The following is a 14,744-nucleotide window of genomic DNA, read 5'->3' as shown; positions in this document are numbered from 1 at the left end:
GCCAGTGCTGGCAAGCATAGTCACTAAGTGATGATCAGTATCCTTAGCTCTAAGAAAGTAGCGCCCTAGCCAGCCAGTAGATTTGGCTAAGGCGTAATAATGCCGAATGGCAGGAATACCTAAATTGGTCCTAAGACGACGATTTAGTTCTACGATCCCCATTATGATGCGAAAGAAATTGACGTTGGGCTGGGAAGGGATTAGACTCCAGTATCTAAGAACGGCCCTCAAAAGTGGGTGAAGAGGAAAGCAGACTTCGCCCTCAGCATTTGATAGGAGAGGAAAGATGATTGTGCTCTTATCTTCCCTCTGTATATCAGTGATGCTGTTTGCCAAAAGTGACAGATGGACGTCATCAGGGATGGAGAAGTGGTGTCAAAAGCCAGAGATTCGATCTGCCGAAAGGAGCTCTTTCAGATGTTTTGCCATTCTTTTTAAGCCAAACCCAAGGATTACGGAAAGTTAAAAGCAAATAAAGAAGCGGGATCAAAAATGAAGGAGAAGAAGACTTACAGGAGATAAAGGGAGAAGCGAGAAACAAGGAGTTGTAGAAGTCGCGAAGAGATAAAGTTGCACTAGAGGGCGAGCAAGATATCTTTTGAACATTCAGGACATACACTCGAAGAGACAATTTCAAATCATATTAAATGGAAGCAGTGTACGAAGGGGCGGAAAGCGTTACGATGACTAAGAAGCGTGTGCGCATTCTGACACATATTGGTAAGAGGGTTAACCGTCGAATTTTTGACTTCCCAGGCTAAAAGCCAAACACGCCGACTAACTGATGCTAGTAGGGCGTTTGGGGGGCAATTGTGGGAGCCGGATTTTATTAGACCCATAGGGACGGATGTGTGTCCGGTCCGAAACGTAACCTCTATTCGGCATATACCCTAGCCAATCAAGGAGCCGAGTAAAATAATCAATATCCCAGTCAGTAGAACAGATGCCGAGTAGAGGTACATGTGACGGAACAAGGATGGGCCCAGCCTACAGGTCCAAAGAAAATACTATAAATACGGGATCACCCACAAGAGAAAGGTATGTGAGAATTATTACACTTTACTTAAAATATAAGCAATTCAGAGATTAAAGACTGACTTGCCCGTCGGAGTGCTAATTCCGGCACTCCCAACCGGAGTGTTTATTCCTTTTCAGGTGACTAGAAGAGGATTGCTAGCGCCTCCCAGGATCAAAAGAGTATTTCCGAAACAACTTCTCCACAGTAAGTTTTAGCGACAATTTATAAAAATTATGATAAAAAAGGCACTGATTGTCAATTTTTAGCGACAAATATAAAAAATTATCACAAAAAAATTATTTTTAGCGACAATTTTATCAAGACTTATTTTCAATAAGACTTGTTGAGAATTAAATCTAACTATTATGACCTATTGGTAGTTTACCCTATTTTTTTAACTTTCTCATTAAGATAAGTCTTTTCCTTAAAATGTGTACTACAAAAAATACAAATGGAAAAACAAGAAGTCTTTTTTCTTACACCTTATGACATTATTTTCTGCAAACAACTTTCTTACATGTAAACAGAGCCCAAAAAAAAAATGATTAAGTTAAGATAGAACAAAAGAATGGGACAATGATACCTCTCCTTGTATTTTTAGACACAACACAAAAACACAAAAAATCACTTTGCTTGGTTTCATTTTTTCAAAAATATTTTTTAAAAAATTTTGCTTTCATATTTTTGGTGTTTTTTTATTTTTATTGAATTTTTTTAATATTTTAAGTAATTTTATTTTTTTTTACTTTTTAGACATACTTAACATAAACATACCTAAAAAGTAAAAAATTGTGAAAAAAACCTTTTAAAAATTGACTAAATACCAAAAATACAAAAAAAAAAAAAAAGAATTTAGTATATTTTTTGTATTTTTTTGTATTTATTAATTTTTTAAAATATTTTTTCCCAAATTTTTTACTTTTTAGACACATCTAAGTAAGGTACATCTAAAAAAGTAATTTTTTTTTTTAAATTTTAAAAATATTCACTAAAAACAAAGAAAACACGAAAATCAAAAAATTCAATTTTCAAAAAACTTAATTCAAAAAATTCAAACCAAATATTTTTATTTTTTGTTTTTGTTGCAAATACGAATTAATTACGTTTCACATTTCTATAACAATAACATTTCGATATTTGTGTTACCATTATTGAATTGAGTTGGGGTTTGACTATGAGGCCGTTAATCCTCGTTTGAAAATATACTATTTTAACATTTTTTTAAATTTTTATAAAAAGATATGTAGAAAAATAGAGAGAGTGGTGTGGCGACTTATTGTTACTTTTTGGCTAAAATATTTAATCTCCAAATGAGGCCTAAGAGCATCTTCATCTAAAATTTCAAAATTTGGTATGTTAATTTTTTTTGAAAACTTGGATGACAAATTGACATATGTGAATTTAATATGGAAGCTCTCCACTCGATATGTCAAATATATTATTAAATTATTTTTAAAATTTAAGCTCTCCAAACATTCCCCTCTTAGGGCGACCATTCTAAACTATTGAGGTCATCCTCCAGGACATCCCCAGGATGACCACCTTCTGTCAAAAAATTGTGCCATTGGATGCTTTAATTGAAGGCCAAAAAAAAAAAAAAAAAAAGGAAGAAGAAGAAGAAGAAGAAGAAGGAGGAGGCATCCAAGGGTCTTCATGTCAAAATTGGCATGAAGGGGTTATGCCAAAAACCACATCAGCTTTTGGTGCACTAGATGAAATTGATACTTAATATCAAAATATGACTGTTGAATTATTACATCAGATTAAAGTATTACATCAGATTAAAGTATCGAATAGAGGTGTTTTTATAAGTCATTTTATTTAGGCCAAGTTTGGCATCTCCCCAAAAAGTCAAAAAGTTACTCAAAAAGTTAAAAAGTTATCACTATTCACCAAAAAAAAAATATTAAAAAATTAATTTTCCACACATCTATACCACTCAGCAATTATGACAAAACTGGCGCTGTGTAGCGTTTGTTAAGAACAATTGCACAGTTTGAGTGCAATTTTTACACACTATTGTTCGGCCCGTAGGGGCCCATCACATGTTCCATTTTGATAATCTGAACCATTCAATGTGTAGAATTCGTTGAGTGCTATATGTCTGTAAAAAATCACATTGATTGGATATCGATAACTACATGATCAAATTAGTTTTGTATAAAAAAGTGGATGGTATTATAATTAACGATTGAAAAAAAACAAATCTGATCAGATAGATATCGATATTTGATCAATGTGTTTTTTATAGGCATATATTACTCGACGAGTTGTACACATTGAACGGTTCAGATTATCAAAATAGGACCCGTGATGGCTCCCATGGGTTGAACAAAAGCGTCTAGTGCAATGCCCAAAAAGTACCAATCATTTCTTAGCCTCAATTGAACTGCTCAGAAAATACAGCTGCACAACTCTCAATCCTAATCTTTCCCTACACACTAATTTATACAATTTTTTAATACACATTTTTTCATAAAAAGTCAAAAAGTTAATCCAAACATCCCTCAACTTTTTAGTCTAAAAAGACAAAAAGTACACTTCTTTAAGACACTCCAAATAACCCCTTAATATATTTGTTTTAGAAAAAGTTGATTAATAGTGTTGATTTCAATTTTAAATTATAGTTGATTTGACATTTTAAACTTATTTTATTAAGAAGGTTTTTATTTTTACAATTTATATATATAGTTGCTTATTTGAAATTCTTAAACAATATTGACAAAATAACTCTCTCTCTTTTGTCTTAATTAAAAATTTTGAGAGAATTCTAGCCGAATAAAAAAAGTTCTGTGACAAATTATTTAGCTAAACATGTTCAACCTTTTATAGATTATCAAAATTTGCACCAAATAAACTAACTTATAAGTACAATCATAAAATTACTACTTATTTTATAACTTTTTTAAGCTAATAATCCAAAAATATAAAATCATAAAAAAACTTACCTCGTAAAATACCAAGCACACCCTATCAAAATTTAGTACTTATTAAAGCTAGAGCAGACTGGGCTAGGAAAGGGAGGAGTTTATGTACACACTTGGCCCAGCTCACGCCCAACTAGGTCAGCCCAATACTGCCATATTTTCTTTGGGGTTCAATGACCGGGGATTAAGGGTCATTGTTGTGTCTTAATTTGAAGTGTATTATGAGATTATTTTTATGATTCGAACCGTTAGTTTTGTAGGATTTGTTGAGTACTTCGTGCTTACTAAAAATCATATTAATCGGATATTAATAACATTATGATCGATAATAAAAAAAAATAAACAATAAGATTTTCTTTTGAGAAATAGCATAAAAAAATATGCAATTCGATCATATAGTTACTGATATCCAATTAATATGATTTTTGGTAGGCACGAAGTACTCAACAAACCCTACAAAATAATAGTTCAGATCATAAAAATAAGCTCATAATTGAGGCACAACAGTCACTGCTGTGCTAAAGGCACAACAGTGACCCTTGATCCAATGACTGGTGGGTCCTATTAAATAGATTTAAGGGACAATCACGTAAAAAAAATTTCAAAGTTTGAGCCTTGTAACAAAATAAATTATAAATTATAAATTTTATTAATTTAAATTTTAATCTTTTGATTTCTTTTCAATTTAAATTATTTGTCCACTTTTATTAAGTAAAATCGATCAAAAAAATAATATTTTAATCATTAAACTCAATATAGATATTTATAAAATGTCTAAAATATACTTTTTATTGAATTTAATGACTAAAATACGTATTTTTTTCATCGATTTTACTTGATGGAAATAGGCAAATGGTTTATATTGAAAACAAATAAAAAGTTTAGGGTATAAATTGAAAAAAAATGGGTGCGATCATACCAGCACTAATGCACCGGATCCCATCAGAACTCCGCAGTTAAGCGTGCTTGGGCGAGAGTAGTACTAGGATGGGTGACCCCCTGGGAAGTCCTCGTGTTGCACCCCTTTTGCCCCTTCTTTTGCTGATCAAAAAAAAATAAATTGAAAAAAATTAAAAACTCAAAATTTATTTTGTTAAAAGTCTCAAACTCTAGGATTTTTATTTATTTTTTCATTATTTTTTTTATTGTAAGTAATTTCCCCTTGATTTAAAATGGGGGTTTCAGCCAAAACCCACCATGGTCCAATATTTTGGTGCGAAAATGACACAAATCAATTGTATCACGCAAAACACCATTCTTTATTAAAATCTAAAGTGAATTGACTATAATAGCTCTGTATGTATATAGAGAGATAGAGACAGTTTGCATACACCAAACAATTATCGCTCTCATTTATTTCTAAAACACTCTTTGAAAAATCCTTATTTGAAAGCGAAATCATTGCTTTTTGGTACTGATTCATTACTATTTCTCTTACATATTGGTTTTCACATCACAAATATTATCTTCTACATAATCATTGATCATCAACTCATCTCCGATGCCGATTTGTTTGAATATCAACGTTGGAGATTTAGATATGTAAAAATCTTTCAATTTTTAAAAGTTTATTTAAATTCAAAGTTTTTTGTTTTCTTGTTATGACCAGTTTGAATACTGAAGCTGAGATCTCAAACGAAGATGTTGTTGCAGTATGTTTAGTAGCAAAAATAATAAAATTTATTGCCTACTAGAGTAAAATTTTACTGTGTAGGAATAAAAAATTTCAAACCAAATAAAAGTTTACTGTCAACTTTATGAACAAACCAAAGTAAAATTCTACTGTCATTTACAAATAGATTGCCACCAAACAAAACTAACCAGAGTAAAATTTTAAAAGTTGATACAGTATATATTAAAAATTGATAGTAAAATGTTTGACATTTTGTTCTAGGTAACCGCTTGAGCAGTGAAAGTACCACTCGAGCAAAGATTGAGGGCATCCAGTAGTTTTGCAGGTCAGGGTGGACCACTTGAGCGACTATTAGTTCGCTCGAGCGAAGATGCAAGGCTCCCAGAATCTTGTTTTGCAGACAAAAATACAAAGAAACCTCATTCACCGCTCGAGCGGTCTATGCAAATTCAGCAGATTGAAAAGGGCATTTCTAGATCATTCTTCCATTTCTCTTTTCTCTCTTTCTCCTTCTTGTTTTGAGTCCAAAAAACCCTAGGTTTCTTACCCTAAATACTCCTCATTCCTTTAAGATCTAGAAATCACTTGCAAAGAGTGAAGTCCAAGTGACGATCTTCCTTCTTACCAATTGGATTTCGTTTTTGCGAAGAATTTTCATAGAAATCAAGCTTTCTTGCTCTTTGCTTGAGGTAGGGTTACTTTTAACTTAGTACCTCCTAATTTGAAGATGTTTATATGGAATTTGTGACGGCCCCGACCTCTGTACTATTATATTATATTGTTTCAATAAGTTTAATTGCATGATTGTGTGTTTAATTATGTGTTTACAAACTAAACTATGTAGTTATCTGTTCTTATATGGAATATCTGTTCACTTATCAACTTAGAATCAAAAATTGAAAGCCCAAACGGCTCTAGAAGTCGAAATTGAGTAGCCCAATAGGCTAATTAGAATATTTAGAATTTTATGGCAACTTTCGTCAAAATTTGATTGGGATGAAAATAATTAGAATAAACTGATTGAACTTAGTTGGAATTGAGCCTAATTAATTAACCTTAATCAACTTTGATTAAGCTAAGCTAATTACACTCTATATAAGCCTAATACATGTCATGAACTCACATATATGAGATTTTGAGAGAGAAAGAAAGAGAACTCAACATTTAGAGAGAGAACAAGGAGCATTGTAGAGAATTTGTGAAAGATTTGAAGATTGGAGCCATAACACACTTGAATTCACATATTAGGTATGAAATTCATCCTAGATTCTTGGAATTAAGTCATGTAGGAACTAAGTTCATGGAGTTGTAGGATCATTTGCATGAGTTGAGTGGATTGAACATGAATTACCGTGAGTACGATGAATTTGAGTTGAATTATACACATGCATGCTTGATCCTTTGTTTTTGATTTGAAATTTCTTGAATTTCATACATGTATGAGGTCTAGAAGGCATAAACTTGAAGGTTTTTCATGGTTTTACACATATCATGTCATTTTGCTATGTTTTGAGAAGAAAAGAATGTGATTAATGTCATGCATGGTTCCAACTTTATGATCTAAGTTTGATTTTGAGAATTGGGTCCATGATTTTGAGCAATTGGTTTCAAATTAACTATGTTTCCATGTTTTATGATGTTTCTCCATGTTTTTGTATAAAAAATACGAGTTTTGGACCTTTGAATATCAAATTTGAACTTCAAACTCAGTTCTGGAAATTCCAGAATTTGACATGTTCGCTCAAGCGAAGAAAGTGTCGCGTAAGCGTAAAAATCGAGCTCCCAGAAGTTTTCTAGAGAATTGCACAGTGGCTCAAGTGTCCAAATCTGTGCTCGACGAACCCTGTTTTGCTTTGCTCCTTACTCGAGCGTAAAAAATGTGCAGCCAGTACTTTTACAAAGTTTTGCAGACCGCTCGAGCGACCAAAGTGGCGCTTGAGCAAGGACCCTATTTTCAGCAAATTTTGATTAACTCTTTTAAGTGTATACTTGCATCCTCATGTCATTTCAAGTACTCTTAGGAACCAATTGAACTCATATAAACATGGAATGAGTTAGAAACACGTGAGGAGAATTGAATTAAGTGAAATGGATATTGAATGGTGCTTCAATCGTATTTTTGTTATGTGTTTTGTATAGGTAGACGTCCGAGGCCTAGTGACAACGTAACCCATAGTGAGTAATAACTTTATAAAGATATGTGCAAGTGATATTTATTTTCAAAAATATTATTGTTATCGAAATCGATACATGTTTGATTGAATGGTTTATTGAAGCACTATTTGGTTACTAATGAATGAAGTTCATTTTTTTTTTTTTTGAAAGTAAACTTGTGGCATCCCTTAGTGAGGTCCTTGCCTAGGGGAAATTAATACCATGGCCCATTGCTAAATAGGCCCATGCCTGGGGGAAATTAATATCATGGCCTATTGTTTAATAGGCCATTGCCTGAGGGGGTATAAATACCATGGCCCATTGGTCCTCGCCCGGGGAAACAATACTATGGCCCGTTAGATATTGAAATACAGAGATCTCTGCTATTAGACCTTAATGTCACATTGGATAAGATACGTTGATTGACCCATTGTGGTCCCATTGATTGACCCTTCGAGGTCCCATTGTTACTGATACATTGTTACTCTATTGGATGAACCACGTAAATTGTCATTGAGTGAGTATTGCTATTGAGATAACATGGATTATTGAGAATTGTATTGAAGTCGGAATTGAAAATGCTAACGAACAATGGTGTTATTGCAAAGGATTGATATGATGGCTAATCTAATTGATATTTGTAATGGTGTTGCACTTCATTCATATAACCCCTTTATTCTGTTATTACTCATTGGGCATTAGCTCACTATTTTTGTATATATGTGTAGGTGAGCAAGTTAAGCATCGGGGTTAGAAGTTGCCTTGGAGTCACCCAGTGGTCAGCCTTTTGTGGAGCTCCCCGAGAAGGAGCCAAATTGGACTCATGTGGACCCAAGCAAAGTCTAAACCCACTTTTTGTTATGGAATCTTAGTTGATTTTCGGTATAGGGGTTTTTGTGAATGTATGACTAGTAAAGTTTTTGGTAATTCTGGGTTAGGTGTTGTTTTAAAAACTTTCGTAATGTATGCACTTACTTATTGAGTGGTTGTACAGTCTTGATATGAAGTTATTTTCTTATACGCACGACTCAATGGATAATTTTCATGTTATGTTATACGTCCGCTAAGCTCCGCACTTTATATTTCATGGATTTTGTTTATAGAGGCCATAGGCAACCTATGGTTACTGGCCGGTCATGACACTAAACCTATAGGGGCGGGTTTAGGTCGTGATAGTATTATTGTGACTTAGAACTTAATTTGATGATTTTGTTGGATAAAACTCTTGTTTCACAAAAAGGGAACTTGTTACTCAACTTTTACTAAAATTTCTCTAAATCTTTTCGTGAAATATGTATATTAATGTAAAGGAAACACACTCATATGAAGAAGGGGAGAAAGCCCCAAATTTGATAAAACCTTAATTCCTAATTTAAGTAGAGAATAGTATTTGGATTGGAATCTCCTTAAATTCTTGGAATATTGTGAAGAATTAAGATGTGGAGTTGATGAATATTGTTGTGGTGTTAAAATCGTGATTTGGGAATTGATGCTTCTTGAATTTTATATTTTTCTTTCTTCTCATATAATGATGAATGCTTGTTTACTTGGAACAAAGTTTAATGAAGTGGTTAATTGAGCATGAGTTCGAGTTAAAAGTCGGTGTTGAGGATGTAGTGTGCTGTGTTGGTACTGGCACGGGGAGTCAAAGTGCCCAATTGCCCTGTCTACACTTATGAATATGGGAAAATATTTTTGGTGTTTACTGGTCTTGCTATATAATAGTTGGCAAAAGTGGAAAAGTGGATGATTTTAGGTGTTCACGTCTTGCCGTATAACAGTCAACAAATGTGGAAAAACATGGTTTTTGGGTGCCCACGTCCTGTCATATAATAGTCAGTATATATGGGGATAGTATTACATAAAAGTGACTTGTGCATGTGGTTTAGATTCTTATAAGAGACTCATGGTGCGTTTCTCTTTCTAATGTTGAGAATGGTTTTGTGTAGGACAAAGGTGTACTTTAATTACTTTTTATTTATTTATTTCTCAATGTCAATTATTTTATGTTGTTTTAGTTATAACAGTGCCATGTGCTTATTCAGATGATTAGATACTTGGTTAAATATATTCGTACTAGGCATATAGTTCAACCCTATTTGATTTTTCAAGAACTGGTGACATACCACTGCAATGACTTGAAGTTGCACTTTTATTTTGCTGGGAAGCTGGGTCCAAGAAATTTGATCGTAGAAGTATGGAGTTTTGTGTCACACATTGAAATTTGTTTTGTTGTATTGGATGAAACTTAAAAACTTTTGTATGCCTTAATGGAGAACTTCTTTTGTATTTTGTATAGTCTTCTAGATTATTAAACTTACCTAACGACATGGATTGGGGTTTATGTATAACACACTTGTGAATTTTGGACCTTAGTTCATTGATAAAGAGGACTTTATGACTTTATGGTATGTTGCATTGCATGGTTGTGGTTTATTTTTGTAAGAAATTTTGACATGTTACAAAATGTAAACAAATTTGTTTGTCTTTCATAAAGGACACACATCTTCTTAAAATGTTAAAATTTCACAATAAAATTTACTATGAATTAGAGTAAAATTTTACTGTTAACGATAATTTCGATGGTAAAAATTTTATTATTATTTTCATAAAGAATTTCATGGCACCAATATATAAATAAAAAGTCATATCATTTTAAAGTTTGAAATATAAAATCAGTTACTAAGGGCAAGAGTCCATAAAAAAATGGAAACAAATGTAACGCCCCAAAATAATTATAATAAACCAATCGTAATGATAATTGAATAATAACATAAATCAGAGTACGATATCCTTTCATTTCATAAAACTTAGTTGTACAAAAGAGGTGGCACATGCAAATATACATTTATAAGTCTTAACCCTGAATCTATAGCATGTGCCAACAACAAAGTTAAGAAATAAAAATTAAACATATAATGAAAATGCCCTGAAGGCCACAACTTTCCAAGACAATGCTTGGGTACAACAAAAGTGAGTCTTAAGCTCAATACATATAAAGCGCTAGGCTTGTGCAAACATTAAATACAAAATAACAAAACTGAGTCTTCAATTCCACAGTCCTCCCAAGCTAAGTCCATGGTGGAGGCATGCCACCAGCACCTGAAAATGATTTTCCCATATAGGGTGAGCTAAAGCCCAGTAAAAATAATCCAACATAATATATTAATCTTAACAAAAATATAAGGGTGAAATGCATATGCAATGCTTATGACCATTACATTTCTTTCTAAAAAACCATGCCATGTTCAGTTTATATCTCAATTCTCAAATCATGTCCTTTACAACAAAAAACAAGGAGGAATTCTCAAGCCGGTACAACCTTTCACGAATATTTCATCTGCGAGAAACCGTCAAACAACACCCATGTAAATATAGTCTATACAAGCACTACTCTTGCCATTTGACGGATATTCGTCCGTGGGAATCGGCACCCATGTATACACGCGTTTTTTGAGATTTACCCTAGACACATTGGCCAACTTAATTTAGTGATACACACTACTTTCCAACATTCACCCCTTCTCTCAAATTCATATACATATGCAATGTATTAAATAAGCAACAATGTTCAATGCACAAATATGAGAAATTAGTTTCAATTCACATAATCTTCATGTAATTTCTACAACAATCATAGCTATTTCCCACCAATAGCCTAAAACAGATATTTCTAAACAGATATAAAATCTCCAAAACATATAAACTTTCCAAATTTTAAGGTGTGTGATAATACATATCAAACTCTACCATCTAGATCAATATTCATCCAATTTCACATTTTCAACATTAATTCCATTTATTTATATAAAATAAATATTTGAAACATTTAGGTCAAAACTTTTTTTCTTCCAAAATCCAATCCAAGTATTAAAATCAACAATTTTATCACCACTCAACCTCATTTCCACTCCCACAACCATTTGAAAACCCCTTTTTTGATTTTAAACCAAAACCTTAGTTTTGTTCAAAATCCTCCAAAATCACAAGATTGTTTTATAAAAACAAAAAGCTAAGTTAAAAATCATAAAAGAGTGTAGAGAATCCCTACCTCGAAGCTAGAAGACTAAGGAAACAGTGGAGAAACCTCAAGGAAGCTAAAATCAAACTCTATTCGGATGAAAACAAAGCTCTAGGTGAGCTATACCTTTTTAACAAAGGGAGTAGGGTGGAGAAGTGGGTAGATCTTGGTGTATTTGTAGAGAGAGAGAGAGAGAGAGTAAGTTCTAGAGAGAGAAGCTCCAGATTTAGGGTTTTGAAATGTTTAGAGAGAGAGAGAGAGAGAGATGAAAAAGTGATGTAAAATGGCCTGTTTACGAATTGATATATGCACAGTTCGCTCGAGCACAAGAGTTGTCGCTCTAGTGACTAAACATAATAAGTTGTTTCACTCGAGCGCAGAATACACACTCCCAAAAGTTTTATAGATAGAAAACCGTCGCTCGAGGGCAAGAAGTCTCGCTCGAGCGAAGTACATTGCCTTCCTTGTTTCTCTACAGGCCTGCAAAAGTACTGGGAGCTCACAAAGCTCACTCAAGCGCAATAAGCTTCGCTCGAGCAAAGAGGCCAAATTCTGGACAACAACAGTTTGGACCAACTAGCAATCAACCTGTTCTGAACACAACCAAGACACTCAAATAACCAAACTCAAAGAGAAATAAGGAGAAATATGGTAAGAATAACTAAATAAGACAAATGAAACCCGGATTCAAAACATCAACAGGTCGGGTCTAAACTAGGAACGCCTCCCCCTTTAAGGAATTTTGTCCCCGAAATTATAAATCAATCGTTAAAATCATGTTTAAACCAATTTCAACAATGATAATCAATCAATTCCAATACCATGACCCATTTGTCGATCACTCATTCTCATCAACATAATAAACAAGTTCTCAATACTGAATGTACAATTCATATTTCCAAAACATATTGAATGTCTATATTAAATCAACATAACAAAAGTTTCAATACATGCTCAAACATTAACAAATAGGTCCGAATACTTCTTACAGATTTTTAACTCATGTTCACAAGTTACTTCCTCAACTCCGTAATGTCACCACAATACTTTTACCAAACGAATTGTCTTGCCTCGCAAGACTTGGTCTCTAGTATCCAAGACTCTCACTGGTCTCTCCTCATACGAGGCATCCTCATCTACCTCTCAGTCGGTCCAATCCAACACGTGCAATGGATCCGGCTCATACTTCCAAAGCATATAAATATGAAACACATTATGGAGCCCGGAAAGCTGTGGCGGTAAAGCCAAGCGATAAGCTAACTCTCCAATATGCTCAAGGATCTTAAAAGGCCCAATAAATCTAAGGGATAACTTTCTATTCTTTTCAAATCTCATCAAACCCCGCCTAGGTGAATTCCTCAAAAGACAAAGGTCTCCTCCTATGGTCAGCATAACTTTTTTAGCGACTCTGGTCAGTAACCAACCTCTTACGGATAAGTGTAACTTTCTCTATCGTTTCCTGGACTAACTCTAGACCCAACAAAGGTGCGTCAACCACCTCGGCCCAACACACAGGAGATCTACATGGTTGGCTATACAAGGCCTCAAACGATGCCATGTCCATACTCGACTAGAAGCTATTATTATAGGCAAACTCTACCAAGGGCAAGTGCCTCTCCCACGACCCCTTAAAGTCAATAACACAACCCTAAAGCATATCCTCTAAAATCTGAATAGTACGCTCGGACTACCCATCAGTTTGAGGAAGATACGCTGTGCTAAAAGTCAATCTCGTGCCCAAGGCACTCTGTAGGCTCTGCCACAATCGAGCCGTGAAATGCATATCTCTATTTGAAATAATCATTATAGGGACCCCATGCAATCTCAGTACGTCCCTAATATAAAGGTCGACAAGATGATCTACCGGGTCATTCACACACATAGGTACAAAGTGCACCGACTTGGTTAACCAGTCAACTACCACCCAAATTGCACCACTACCTCGTGGAGTCCTCGAAAGACCCATAACGAAATCTATCGTGGCATTCTCCCACTTCCATTAGGCTATAGGTAAGGGTTGCAACAAACCCACTGGCCTCTGATGTTCGGCCTTTACTTGTTGACAAATAAGGCACTTCGATACAAACGCGACCACATCATTCTTCATTACCCTCCACCAAAACTGGTAACTAAGGTCGTAATACATCTTTGTGCCTCCCGGATGCATTGCAAGGCGTGAATGGTGAAACTCTCGAAGTACTTCCTCTCAGCAAGACCCCGGCATGAAAAGACAGTCACGGTATCTAACACTTGAATCGGGATACACATTTAAGCCTTTCTCTACCTTCCCATTGGAGATTTTCTCCCGGAGGGATTCTACCTCAAGGTCACCCCTCTATGCTTTTATCACTCGGTTCACAAGTGTAGATTGTGCAGCTACTGAAAACAAGGCTGCAAACTCCATAAACTCACTAAGATGCAAGTCAAACTCACCAATAGCACCCAACATCCCCTATTCCCGAATGGCAATACTAGCTACACTGCTGATAGATTTCCTACTTAAGGCATCGGCCACAACATTGGCCTTCCCCGGATGATAATGTAACTCAAAGTCATAATCTTCTATATACTCCATCCACCTCTTCTGCCTCAGATTCAAGTCTTTCTATGTAAACAGATATTTCAAATTCTTGTGATTAAAAAACACTTCAAACTTCTCACCATATAGATAATGCCTTCAAATCTTTAAGGCAAAGATTACCACCGCTAACTCTAGGTCATGAGTAGGGTAATTCCTCTCATGTGTTTGCAACTTCCGCGAGCCATAAGCTACTACTTTCCCCTCTTGCATCAAAACATAACCTAAACCTTCCTATGAAGCATCACAATACACTGAATAGCCCAAACCCCTCTCCAAAAGAATCAAAATTGGAGCAGTGGTAAGTCTAACCTTAAGTTCTTGAAATGACTTCTCATAAGTCTCACTCCACACAAATTTGATTCCTTTCCTCGTCAACCTAGTCAATGGTGAGTCTAATCTAGATAAATCTT

General features: G+C 34.5%; 1 non-coding gene across 1 annotated transcript; it reads left to right on the top strand.

Moving 5' to 3' along the window:
- Nucleotides 1-4,850: 4,850 nt before the first annotated feature.
- LOC145798428 (5S ribosomal RNA) lies at nt 4,851-4,969 on the top strand. Its single transcript, XR_014339283.1, has one exon. It is a non-coding gene; the product is annotated as a 5S ribosomal RNA (ribosomal RNA).
- The last annotated feature ends 9,775 nt before the right edge of the window (nt 4,970-14,744 follow it).

This window comes from Camellia sinensis, chromosome 8 (assembly GCF_055761805.1).
Source record: "Camellia sinensis isolate YWXY chromosome 8, ASM5576180v1, whole genome shotgun sequence".
NCBI classification, from domain to species: domain Eukaryota; kingdom Viridiplantae; phylum Streptophyta; class Magnoliopsida; order Ericales; family Theaceae; genus Camellia; species Camellia sinensis.
This window is presented reverse-complemented; position numbering and strand designations above follow the sequence as displayed.